The sequence below is a fragment of the Amblyomma maculatum genome, chromosome 1 (genome assembly GCF_055883805.1).
Source record: "Amblyomma maculatum isolate TAMU_Amacu chromosome 1, ASM5588380v1, whole genome shotgun sequence".
NCBI classification, from domain to species: Eukaryota; Metazoa; Arthropoda; class Arachnida; order Ixodida; family Ixodidae; genus Amblyomma; species Amblyomma maculatum.
Window position 1 is genome coordinate 499130725 of NC_139344.1, and position 12635 is coordinate 499143359.

Below are 12635 nucleotides of genomic sequence, written 5' to 3' on the forward strand. Positions count from 1 at the left end.
CTCTTCTTGACCTAGTATTTATATCGGACCCTGTTAGTCAATTGGGCTTTTCGACAGATGTCTTTCCCGGAATATCAGACCATGAAGCGGTGCTCTTTAAAAGCGAATTGCTGCGACCAGTAATTGTTCGTCAGGCAGGAAAAGTTTTTCGCGACTTTAACAATGCTCAGGATGAAAGCGTTCTAGACCAGCTTGAACTTACGTATGAATCCTTTGCAAAAAAATACACTGATGGGCGTACAAGTGTGAACGACTTGTGGTTAGAATTCAAAAGTACGGTTCATCAATGTATCAACAAGTACGTGCCGCTTAAACATAAGAAGCTGAAAATGGCATGTCCCTGGATAACACGCGAGATCATACAGTTAAAACGTCGCGTGAAGCGCTTATCAAGGTCAAGCAATAAAGTTGGTGGTGCTTTGCCGGCTCTTCGGGCTGAACTGCGTTCAAAAATAAAATCTTCACGGTACCACTTTTTTAATGTCAAGATGCACAATTTTCTAAAAACTGACCCCCAAAAGTTCTGGAGGCATCTGTCACAGAAAAAAGACCCGGTTAACAAACTTCTCCTTAACAACACAGTTGTTACCGACTCCCTCTGCTTAGCGACTGCCTTCAATGAGCACTTTTCTTCTGTATTCCTGAGTAACAGCAACTCAGTCTCCGAATCTCGAACTAGCCATTTCAATCTGCCAGACCTAATTATTAACGAGGAGGGCATTGTTTCGGCTCTATTGGAGTTGAACACAAAAAAATCCTCTGGACCAGACGATATCCCTAACGCTTTTCTGTACAGATATGCTGAGTGGTGCGCTAAATACCTTTTCATTATTTTTACTGAAAGTCTCAGGACAGGAGAAATTCCAAACGATTGAAAAACAGCAAAGGTGATACCCATTCACAAATCAGGAGACAAGCTTTGCGTGAAGAATTACAGGCCAATTTCTTTGTTATGTACGTCCAGTAAGGTATTAGAACATTTTATTTTCAAGCACATAAGTTCATTCCTAGAGGGAAGCGGTTTTTTTATTGAAAGCCAGCACGGGTTTCGGCAAGGCTTGTCGACAGTGACGCAGCTTATTCATATTACAAATGAAATTATGATGTCACTAGACAATAATGGACAGGTAGATTTAATTTTCATTGACTTCGAAAAAGCGTTTGACCGGGTTTCGCATGGCAATCTTTTGTTAAAAATAAGGTGGTGGTTAAATAATCGGCAAGTAGTACAATGGTTAGATTCCTACCTTACACAGCGGCATCAGTTTGTTCAGATATCTGAATCTCATTCCACAAAAGCGCCAGTACTTTCAGGAGTTCCCCAGGGCTCAGTCCTTGGGCCGCTTCTCTTCCTTATTTATATGAACGACCTGTCCTTCAACTCACGCATACGCTGTCGGTTCTTCGCCCACGACTGTGTTATATACCATAGTATCACATCAGTCGAAGACCAGGCACTCCTAGCCGACTACTTAACAGCAGTTTCTAGCTGGCGTTGTACTTGGCAAATGGGTATAAACAGTTCAAAATGCGGAAAAAAGACAGTAACACGAAAGAAACAACCGCTCCAATGCACATACAAAACCAATGGCCTTCCGATCAACTCAGTGACTCAGGTGAAATATCTTGGGGTAACCATGACATCCAACCTGAACTGGAGCGCACACATCCATTCCATTGTCTCAGCAGCGTCCAAAAAACTTTGGTTTTTAAAGCACCGCCTAAAGCATTGCACGAGCAAAACTAAACTGACAGCATACACATCACTTGTGCGTCCAGTGCTCGAATACGCCGACGCTGTATGGGATCCGCACACAGAAACGGATAGAAAAATTCTTGAAGGCGTCCAGAGGAAAGCACTCCGGTTTATTTACCACGCTTATGGTCGGCAGGTCTCGGTATCTGATTTGCTCAACAGATCTGGGCTTCCCACGCTTGAATCCCGTCGAAAGCAGCACCGACCAAAAATGTTGTTCAATATCATACATAATAAAACAAAACTGAATTTTCAGAGTTACATGCAATACAACACAACACGCCCCAACCGTAACAAACACGAACGGACTATCTTGATGCCACGATGCCGAACAAAAGCATATTCTTGTTCCTTCTTTCCACGCACCATTTCCGAATGGAACCGACTGCCAAGCGATATCACCAACCTAGTATCTTCAGAATCTTTCTTGTCTGCTGTTTCGGCTCATGTATCGCAGTAGCGCGTCTAGTACACAGTGTATTTCGATTTCCTTGTTTTTATTCTGTTCACTTAGTCTGTTTGATGTCAGATGATTTGCCTGAACTTTTTTGCTTCCCGTTGGTCTTATTGAATTTTGTTCTCATACTGTAATCGCCCTGTGTTGCTGTTATTTGGTTGTTACTACTTTGTAATTTTTTTTTCTTTTTTTCTTTGTGCACTCCTGCCTTGACCGCCAAAGGGCAGTCGGCAGTATTTATGAAATAAATAAATAAATAAAATAAATAAATAACCAGTATTTAGGATTTTTATTGGCTGGTTTGTGGGGTTGTCCCAAAGCAACTGAGGCTATGAGACGCCGTAGTAGAGGACTCCACCTGGGGTTCTTTGGGATACCAAACATCATGTTTCCTGCCTGTGGGAAGTCACCAAAATTACAAATAACTATTTGTCAAGAAGAAAACTTTTCGAAACTTTCGTTTTTGTTAAATTGAAAGCGAGCTTTGAAAATGTGTTTGGAAATTTGCTCTGGATATGCATGGTAGTCTTCTCTGCTCAAATCCTGCCTTTTCTTTGAGATACGACGTCTGGAGTTATTCTACATGAGGACGTGGGTAATTTTTGAGCACAAATAATATTTGTGTTCATTATTCATTGATTCTCCTAACAGCACTGTTGCAACGCAAGAAAGCCAACCAACAAGCAATTAGGCAAGAAGGCCGAATATTTGGCAAAGCCCATTTTAAATGTGTGTCACACTCAAATAATGCCAAAGCATGGTCCTGGCTCCACACTGTTTACAGCAAGTACATAACTATTTGAAACTAACTATTTGAAAAACTATTTGAAACTAACTAACATAACTATTTGAAGTATTTCTAAAATGACAACAAAGTAGCCAGCAAACAAACTGTGTTGTTTGAACCATTTGACCAATTTAGGCTGTTTGCCACACATGCTATCTCGCACTCTTTAACCATATATCACAGAACTGAACTTCTTTTGAGCTCAGTGTTTATTGCGCTCTTTCCTTTCGTTTTGCTTTGCTCCTCGCCCCTGCACCAACTCACATTCTGCAAAGGGCAGAAAAACGCTCCCTCAACGCTCTCCCGATAAACAAAAATGGCTACGATGCCACAATACGACCACAAGCAACCTGCAGTGTCCTGGCATCACATAAACGGTGTTCTTTGGAGAGTTCAAACTGCCGGTTTCTTACATGCTGGACTGCTACAAATGTGCAGCCACATTTTGAACCATCAGAGGCACACGTGTAGATACCAATATTTCTCGACCAGTTAGCTGACCGCACAGGTCGCGTGGCATCATCATCATCAGCCTGACTATAGACCTTCACTCTGGCTACGTCATGAAAATGCGGTGGCGCTGTCGTCGTTAGTGACTTTCGCCTGGTAGGCAAAACAACACTTCAGTCGCTTTGCTATAGTGCTCTCGCTTTGCCTACCGTGATTACGCGATGGCTTGCTACTGCCGGGAAATGCAGAGCACCATGCCGACTTATAGCGTCACTATGACATGTGCCGAAAGGCACACTAGAGGAAGTTTAGTAAGCTTGCACAGGTTTCTTGCCCTACAATGGTCGCCGTAAACAGTGGTGGGCCGCCGCGGTGAAGCGCCAAGGCTGGATACCGATGCCTGCTCATCGAATATGCGGCAAACCCTTCGTCACGGCTAAGCTGGAGCTTATTCACCTTTACGCCAGAGCGGTCTACCGGATTAAAGGTCGCGAATAACTCGGGTTTGGCCTTCTTACGACGCGTGATGGGATCTTGAACTGTTTTAGTGCCGGTGCGGGCGCGGGTGCGCAGGTAACATATGTAGACAAGGCCGTCATATATATGTTGTAATGCGTAGGCCTGTTTCTTTGTTGGAGCATGCATAGATGTTCTACCTATGTAAACTGTTCCTCAAGCCCGTTTTTTTTTTTTTTTTCACTTTGGTAATTGTATGTATGCGCAGTGAGCTGCTACGCGAGATATCAGTGTTGCACTCCTCGATCCGTGGTATGTATATGTTGCATAACCTTGGCCGCGTTCACGTCAAATTATTTTAATCTACTTCCTGATGAAGATTCCCACTTCACGTTGACAGCTACTAATCAATTGGGTTGGAGCTGCATTTTTTTATTTATGCTGAGTGCTTTTATTTGTATTCACAGCGGATGATTGTGAATGCGAGTTGGGAGGGCTTATCCTACATTAACGCGGCCACAGTGGCCGAAAACGAACTGGGCCGCCTTAACTACGGAACCACGGGTGAAGGTAAAAACGACCCCAGAAAAGAGGTCCCCAGAAGATACAGCCCCGAAAAAAAAGGTCCGTGGAATATACGGCCCCGGAAAAAAAAGCGCAGAAAGGTCCCCTCAGGAAGCGGCCCCTAGGAAAAAATGTCACCGAAGAAATCGACTGAAAATCTGCCCGGAACTCACTTCGCAAAAAATTGAACATCTTATTGGATGCCTTTTTTTTTTTTTTAGAATAGGTGTAACCATTGTCGGGGCACTGGGTCATCTGGGTGCTTTACACATTTACAGGAACTGGAGAAGGCTTGGCGAGAAAGCATTGCGAAAAAAAAAAGATCCCCACCACTATATAACATCCAGCGAGTATTATGCAGTGCATAAGTTGTCAGTTTCCAAGCTGGGAAATGTCTCTCTTTATTATAGGTCTAATCACCCGGCTAATATTACACATTCGAGAGACGTGCTTGTCCTCGACCGCAGAAATTTCGGCGCCATAATGATTTTTTTTTGTAAACGCATGGCATCAGTACCATGTTTAGCAAATTTCAAGCGGACGGGTAGAAAGAATCACTGCAGCATACATTACTGCGGCTATAGACACGAGGAAACTCAGTCTACGCCTTTAGTAAACAGAACTACAAAACGTGAAAAAAAAATAAAAATAAAACGGCGGGGTTCAAAATATAAATAATGTTCAAGCTAAAATCACAAACGCAGATGTAAGATAAGAACAGTAAAAGTTGATTAGAATGAGCGCTATTCATCGCTGATAAGCCAAGCACCAGGCAAGGCGAAAGCTCGACTTTGCAGTACGTTTGATTCCATCTGGTTGGGGACGTTTTATCTGGGACCATTTTTTCCGGGACCATTCTTTCCTGGGACGATTTTGCCGGAACCCACGGAACCACAGCGGCCGCTGCAGCTCGTAATGGTAATGGAAGCTTTAAGCGTGACTACCCGGGATAAAATTGCTACCATTAACGACGACATCCGCCCACGAACAGAGCAGATATAAAAGAAGCGCCACTTTGTGATTTCAACGAATAACGAAATGGTACGCAAATCCGTGCGGTGTCAAGGCTACTGCTGCCGTGCTGACCTAAATCATCTTAACCATACAGCCATTCGACGCTAGCGAGGTGCTTCGTGCTTATCAAGAACGCTCATTTGCCGCTCGGTGTGAAGCCTCATCCGATAACGCAATGATGCTTCGAGCGGACTACTTCGTACGCGGTTTGCGCGCGCTATTTATGAGCGAGAAAAATCACCGTCAGCTTACTCGACTTAAAGTAGTTGTAAGCATCCGAAGCTTTGTAATTCTCTATGCGTTCCGCACCTAATTTTCTGGGAGAAACAGCAAATAGATGTCAACGTCGGTCATTTTCTCTGGCTGGCAGCAACGCTTCTCTTGGGCGCCTTGACCCCAATCTCCATCTAACTTGTATTACAGCGCGAACCACAAGAAGGGACGACGACAGACAGAGTGAAAAGAGCGCTCTTTTCACTCTGACTGTCGTCGTCCCTTCTTGTGGTTCGCGCTGTAATACAAGTTAGATATGAACCAACTAGCCCGCCAAGCAACCAATCTCCATCGGTACGGCGTGCGGGTGCGTACGCTGCACGTCGTGTACGTTTCAATGTATCGTATTTGTCCTCACCGCTGAGGCTCACGAAATACCAGCACATGGTCATTTCGTCTGCCAAGAAGGCGCCTACAGATCACAATAACACGGCCTTGGCAAGCTTAGCCACAGTGCGCGGCCGCGGTCGTGCTTTTTGCCTACCGTGGGATTGCTGACGAGAGCAGCCCCCCTCGATCGTCTTGTTTGTTTGCAAACATGAAGGAGGTCTATACCCACTGCAGGACGAAGGCCTCTCCCATGTTCCTCCAATTAACCCGGTTCTGTGCGAGCTGCATCCACTTGACCCCTGCGAACTTCTTAACCTCATCCGCCCACCTAATTTTCTGCCGCCCCCTGCTACGCTTTCCTTCCCTTGGAATTCAGTTTATTACCCTAAGCAACCACCGGTTATACTATCTTCGCGCTATATGCCCTGCACATACCTATTACTTCTTGATTTCCACTAAAATGTCAGTGACTTGAGTTATTTCTCTGGCCCACTGTGCACGTTTCCTATCTCTTAATGTTACCCCTACCATTTTTTTTTCCATAGCCCTCTGGGTTGTCCTCAACTTAAGTAGAACCCTCTTGGTTAGCTTCCATGTTTCAGCCCCATAGCTGTGTACAGGTAAGATGCAACTGCTGTATACTTTCCTCTTGTGCGGTACCGGTAAGCTGCTAGTCATAATATGGGAGTGCTTGCCAAATGCGCTCTATCCCAGTGTTATTCTCCTTGTTATTTCCCTTTCATGGTCCGAATCTGCGGTTACTACCTGTCCTAAATAGATATACAGCGAAACCTCGTTATAACGAACAGTTAAAAAATCGGAAAATAGTTCATTCTATCCATAATTCGTAATATAAAATTTCGTAGAAAATACATGCAAGAGCAGCAAAATTCAATCAGAGAAGGCACAGCAACTCGGAGGGTGCCTACTTGGGTCACGTCCATTTATTTACACGCAAAGAACTGCGTTATCGCGGCCTGCTTTTTTGTGTTGATCGCGTTCCGTATCACGCCCTGTTCCACAGTTTTCAAACACTCAACAAGGGCAAACCCACTGCTCTCAGTAGCACTGCAGTGGCGACGCAGTAAGTCCAATGCAGCAAGCACTTCTTGTGAAGTCGGGATGTTCTCATTGTGTCCAGGGTCAGCCTGAGCTTCGTCTGCGGGATGTTCAGAAACTTCCACAGCGATTTCGGCGTCCGTCAGTACAGCCGTGGTCGCCGCGATGTTGTCGCCTACAAAGTCCTCTACAGTCATTGTTGCGGGCATGTCACCAACAAAACGTGAGAAATCGTTCCAGGCCCCATCGAGCTTGCGGAGCTCTGCTTCATCGGAATCGTCCCCATCGTCACTTGATGCACGGGCCTCTGCTGGAACAAAACCTGCGTGCCGAAAGCAGTTGGCAATCATTTCGCCTTTCACGCTGTCTCATGTCGCTTTAATGCTCCCAGCAAGTCGATCTTCAAGTCCTGCTTCATAAGAAGCTTCACGAGAAGAGTGTCAATCAGTCTCCTCTTGTAAACTGCCTTGAAGGTCCTGATTTTATCATGAGCTTGGTCTTTAACGTCAGTGCTGCTCTTTTTTTCACGTTCACCGCCATCACAGCACTACACACACCCGCGCACCACACGACGACAGACGGCAGCCTCTGCCGAACGCTACGTAAACTTTACATGTTTCTCAAGCTTTTGCGCTCCTTCTCGCACTGTGTATAAACAAACCGAGCCCTCGGTCATCGCAACGCTTCCCGACATGTTTACATACAAATAAGATTTACTTACCAGCAAAATAGTGTCCTCGCTGCTGCGCTTGTCAGTTTTGAAGCTTCGTCGCACTTTTTTTCCTTCAAGGTTTGTGCTACAGCTCCGTGTTCAGCGAAAATTACGTCCACGGTAGCAGAGCATGACCGAAGAGCCGGCGCCACTAAATTTGCCAGCGCTGTGAAATAATTTTTAGACCAGCAGCAGAAACATTTCATTGTAAATGGGGCCATGAGGTAAAGTGCAGAAATATGTCCGGTGCTCCTGCGGCGCGGTGTAGCTGAGCGGTTAGCGCCGAACGTTACGGAGCAAGCAGTTGCGAGTTCGAATCTTACGGCTACTGATGTTTTTATTTTTTTTTTGCTACAAATAGAATTTTTTTTTTACCTTTTGTAATGTATTCCGGCGCTTTACCCAACGCCCTTTTTTTCGCCGGCCGACGAGCGCAATATATCGATGCTCTCCTTGGTATGAGCGGCAAGTATGCCCCTTTTGTTTACGATGCCTGCAAATAGCACGTTGAAGGTCTTGTTGACGCAGTATGTTGGTCAAATGTGCCATGATTTAGCGAACAATTGAATGATAATGCGTTTTTCCTTCTGTACTTAGCATATGTATGCTTTTCGTGGCGCATGTAGCTGCAGTCGAGCGGTCCAGTCGCAGTCGAAGCCGCGACGGCCGCGATATGTTGGCGCAGAAGTGTGAACGAAGGAGCGTGTCGGCGGCAGCGGCTTTAGCTCGCTCGTGCCTCCGAATGCTCAAATGGGAACGAGCCAGGCACATCTGCTGCTCCAAGCTCTTAATTCAGGCGCTGCAGATCCAAACAAACTATCCGAGTGCGCACGAAATGCCTGAGCCGAAACATAACCAAAACTGAAGTGGGCCCCTATGGCGCCTCCAAGTATATTTTTGTATTTGCCTTGCAACGTTTACGTTGTCTTTTCGCCGTCGTTTACGTATGATAAAAGCGTGTTATTATATTCGAGACAAAACCTAAGATTGCAATCAAACCAGCAACGTAATTCGCATTTGACAGCCTCCGTGATCCCTAACGCGTCACGTGATTTGTAGTTGCAAGTTTCGACTGTGGCGGCGATACCTGTATTTCTGTTCTTCCTATTTACTGCCTTATAACAGCTGTTTTCAGTAAGAGTGGATTTTTTGTAATCAGGAATTGGCATTCTATCGATGCAAGCCCACTTCTGTTTTCTCTTTAGTGTCGCTTTAAAGTGAGGTAGTGCTTGGTGTCGCGAAGTTCGTAATATCCGTTTCATGCCGAACCGCGTTCGCTATGGGAAGTTAAAGATACATGTGTTTGACAAAAATATTTCTGAAGAGTTCGATATATTCAATAATTCGTTCTTTGCATGTTCGTTATATCGAGGTTTGACTGTATTCGTCTACTACTTCCAGTGCTTTGCCACATAACGTAAACTGCTGTTCCTTCCCTAGTCTATTGAACACTACTTAGTCTTCCGGAAATTGGTTTTCAGGCCTACTTTTTTATTTCTCCTGTCTAGGTCATCAATCATTCTTTGCAACTCATTCCGTGAGTTACTTAGCAAGGCAATGTCATCTCAAATCGCAGATTACTGAGGTATTCTCCATCTACTCTTATCCCTAACTGCTCCCATTCCAAGTCTCTGAATACTTCTTCTGAGCAAGCTGTGAATAGTACCGAGGATATCGTGTCTCTTTGCCTAACACCTATTTTAACGGAATTTTGTTTCTTTATGCAGAACTAGGGTTGCTGTGCACCCTTTATATATATCTTCCAGCACTTTCACGTACGGCTCATCTACCCCGATTTCACAATGCCTGCATCACCACCGAGGTTTCTACTGAGTCAAATGCTTTTTCGTAATCAATGAATGCTATGTATAAGGGCTGATTACATTCCGAGCATTTTTCTATCACCTGGTTGATGGTATGGATGTGATCGATAGTAGAGTATCCTGCTTGATCTTTTGCTTGGTTGCAGTCTAAAGTTGCCCTGATTCTATTAGCGATTACTTTGGTAAATGTCTTACACGTATTTAAGGAATAACAGCGTAGAGACGAAGGACGAGGAAGAAGACAACACCTCCTTCGTCTCCGCGCTGCTATTCCTTAAACATGTACCAACTAGCTCAACTCTGTTTTATTGAACCTTATACGTAACAGACAGTAAGCTAATTGGTCTGTAATTTTTCAAGTCCTTAGCTTCCCCTTTCTTATGAATTAAGATAATGTTTGCGTTCTTCCATGGTTCCGGTATCGTAGATGACACCAGACATTGCGTATACAGGCTGGCCAGTTTTTCTAGCACGATATCTCCCCTGTCCTTCAACAAATCTAAAGTTACCTGACCCCTCCAGCTGCTTTCCCCCTTTTCATAGTTTCTAATGCTTTCTTAACTTCGTCCTTCATCACTGACGGAACGTCTGACTGCATTTCCCTACCGCCAATCTCATTATTGTCGTGACTTCGTTGACTGCTGTAGAGATCTGTATAGAACTCCTCAGCTACTTTGACTAACTTGTCCCTATTCGTGATGATGTTGCCCGCCTTGTCCCTTAGTGCATACATCTGATTTTTGCCTATGCCCAATTTCTTCTTTACCGCTTTAAGGCTTCCCCCGTTCTTTACAACATGCTCAATTTTCTCTATGTTATACTTCCTTATATCGGCCACTGTGCGCTTATTGATTAGCTTTGACAGCTCGGCCAGTTCTATCGGTCTGTTGGATTAGAAACTTTCATACTCTGGCGTTTCTTAATCAAATCTTTTGTCTCCTTAGACAGCTTAACAGTATCCTCTCTAACTATCTTACCGCCTACTTCTACAGAGCACTCAGTAATGGTATCTCTGAAATTATTGTTCCTTGCCTCTAGGGTAATGCCGCCGTCCTCAGTTAGAGCTGAAAACCTATTGTGTAGCGAGATCCTGAACTCTTCTGCCCTCCCCCTCACTGCGAATTCATAGATGCACTTCTTTCTTACTAATCTGTTTCGTTCTCTCAGATTTAGATTAATTCAAGACCTTACTATCCTGTGGTCACTACATCGCACCTTCCCGATTACCTCTACATCCTGCACAATGGCGGGGTTAGAACACATTATGAAGTCAATTTCATTTTTAGTCTCACCGTTAGGACCTTTTCATGTTCTCTTCCAAATCTTCCGTTTTCCGAAGAAGGTGTTCATGATTCTTAAGTTATTTCGCTCTGCAAACTCAACTAGTAACTCCCCCCTGCTATTCCTAGAACCAATGCCATAGTCACCTACTTCCTTGGCTCCTGCCTGCTTTTTCCCTACCTTGGCATTGAAGTCGCCCATTAGCACAGTATATACTGCGTCTTTCCTTTCCGCAATGCTAATTCTACACCTTCATAGAAATTTTCAACTGCCAAGTCCTCAAGACTACATGTAGGTGCGTAGGCCTGTACAACGTTCAGTTTATACTGCTTATTAAGCTTAATTACAAGGCCTGCCACCCTCTCATTAATGCTATAAAACTCATCTATATTACCAGCTATATACTCATTGACAAGGAAACCTACTCCTAGTTCTCGCTTCTCCGGTAAACCTCGATAACACAGTACATGCCCGTTCTTCAGTAAAGTGTATGCCTCATTTGGCCTCCTAACATCGCTAAGCCCTATGACATCCCATTTCAAACCCTCTAGTTCCTCTAACAGCACTGCTAAACTAGCTTCACTAACTAGGATTCTAGCGTTAAAAGTTGCCAGGGTCAGTTTCCAATGGCGTCCTGTCCAGCGGAGCCAGAGATTCTTAGCACCACCCGCTGCGTCACAGGTCTGACCACCGTTGATGAAAGGCCGAGGTTTGGTAGGGAAGTTGTTGCGAATTACGGCCAATTCCTGTTCTCGTGAGGCAGTGTGTTGCCGGAGCTGTTCACCCTTCAGCTCAAACCCTCATCATGACTCCATAGGCCTAGGCAAGGCTGCCACGCCCTGCGGCTTTAAGATTCCGGAGCTCCCAAATCCGGCGAACACCGGCAGCAGGCGGCAGGAACCCGTCCGGGAGTCCGCAGGAGTAACGCTTACCTGGGTTTGGTAGGTCGGATTCGAAAGCCCGGCCCGGTGGTGACGGGCGCAGGCAATGGCCGCAGGTGTTGGCCGCAAACAAAGATCGGCGGTGGGAAAAACCCGGTTACAAAACCGGGTCCGGATCCTGCAGGTCGCCCGCGGTGGTTGCGAGGATGACCCTGAGCTCAGAAGGTGCCCAGAAGGCCTGGAATGGGCCCTGGAAGCCGGGCGAAAGAAGACATGGCATCAACAGAGGGTATTGTTCGTGCCATTGAGCGAAGAGAAGTAGAATGGCAAATGATTGCGGGTGACCCAAAGAGTCCTTGCTAGTCTCCCTGTGCTGTGTTTAAGGTGCTATAACACACAAACTTCCCGGCCAGTTGCCAAAATCACTGGCTACCGTGCAAGCGGCAATGAAGACAATTAGGATGCACAACATACCTTCAATAGTAGTCTCAAAACTATCACAAAGCACCTTAAATGCTAACAAGAATCTGGGTACACCAAACTCGATTATATTATTTTCTGTGCAGCGTAGCGGCTTCTCAGCCCGACTTAAAGGGCAATAAAAAAGACGTCACTGTCCCTCTCTACTTCAACACAGTGGACACGGCGACAGTACTTGCAATCTGGCACTGAATCGCTCCCATTTTGCTATGCAGGCCCTGCTTGCATTCCCGTGGTTATCGGCCGCTTCGCGGAACCCGATATGCCAGCCTCCGACACTGGGTTGCTACCACGCCTGCGCGTTTGACGGGG

At 45.4% G+C, this 12635-nt stretch overlaps 1 protein-coding gene across 2 annotated transcripts in view; it reads right to left on the reverse strand.

Moving 5' to 3' along the window:
* The window catches only part of LOC146210302 (uncharacterized), a 190728-nt gene that overhangs the window by 98729 nt on the left and 79364 nt on the right, over positions 1-12635 (reverse strand). The window contains exons 4-5 of one of the 2 annotated variants that reach the window (XM_084609147.1): positions 11895-12093; positions 2081-2609 (exon numbers count right to left, since the gene is read on the reverse strand). The gene's annotated coding sequence lies outside the window, so the exon portion shown is untranslated. Of the gene's footprint in view, positions 1-2080; positions 2610-11894; positions 12094-12635 lie in introns of those variants that run through there. The other variant, XM_084609140.1, reaches the window with a different exon arrangement.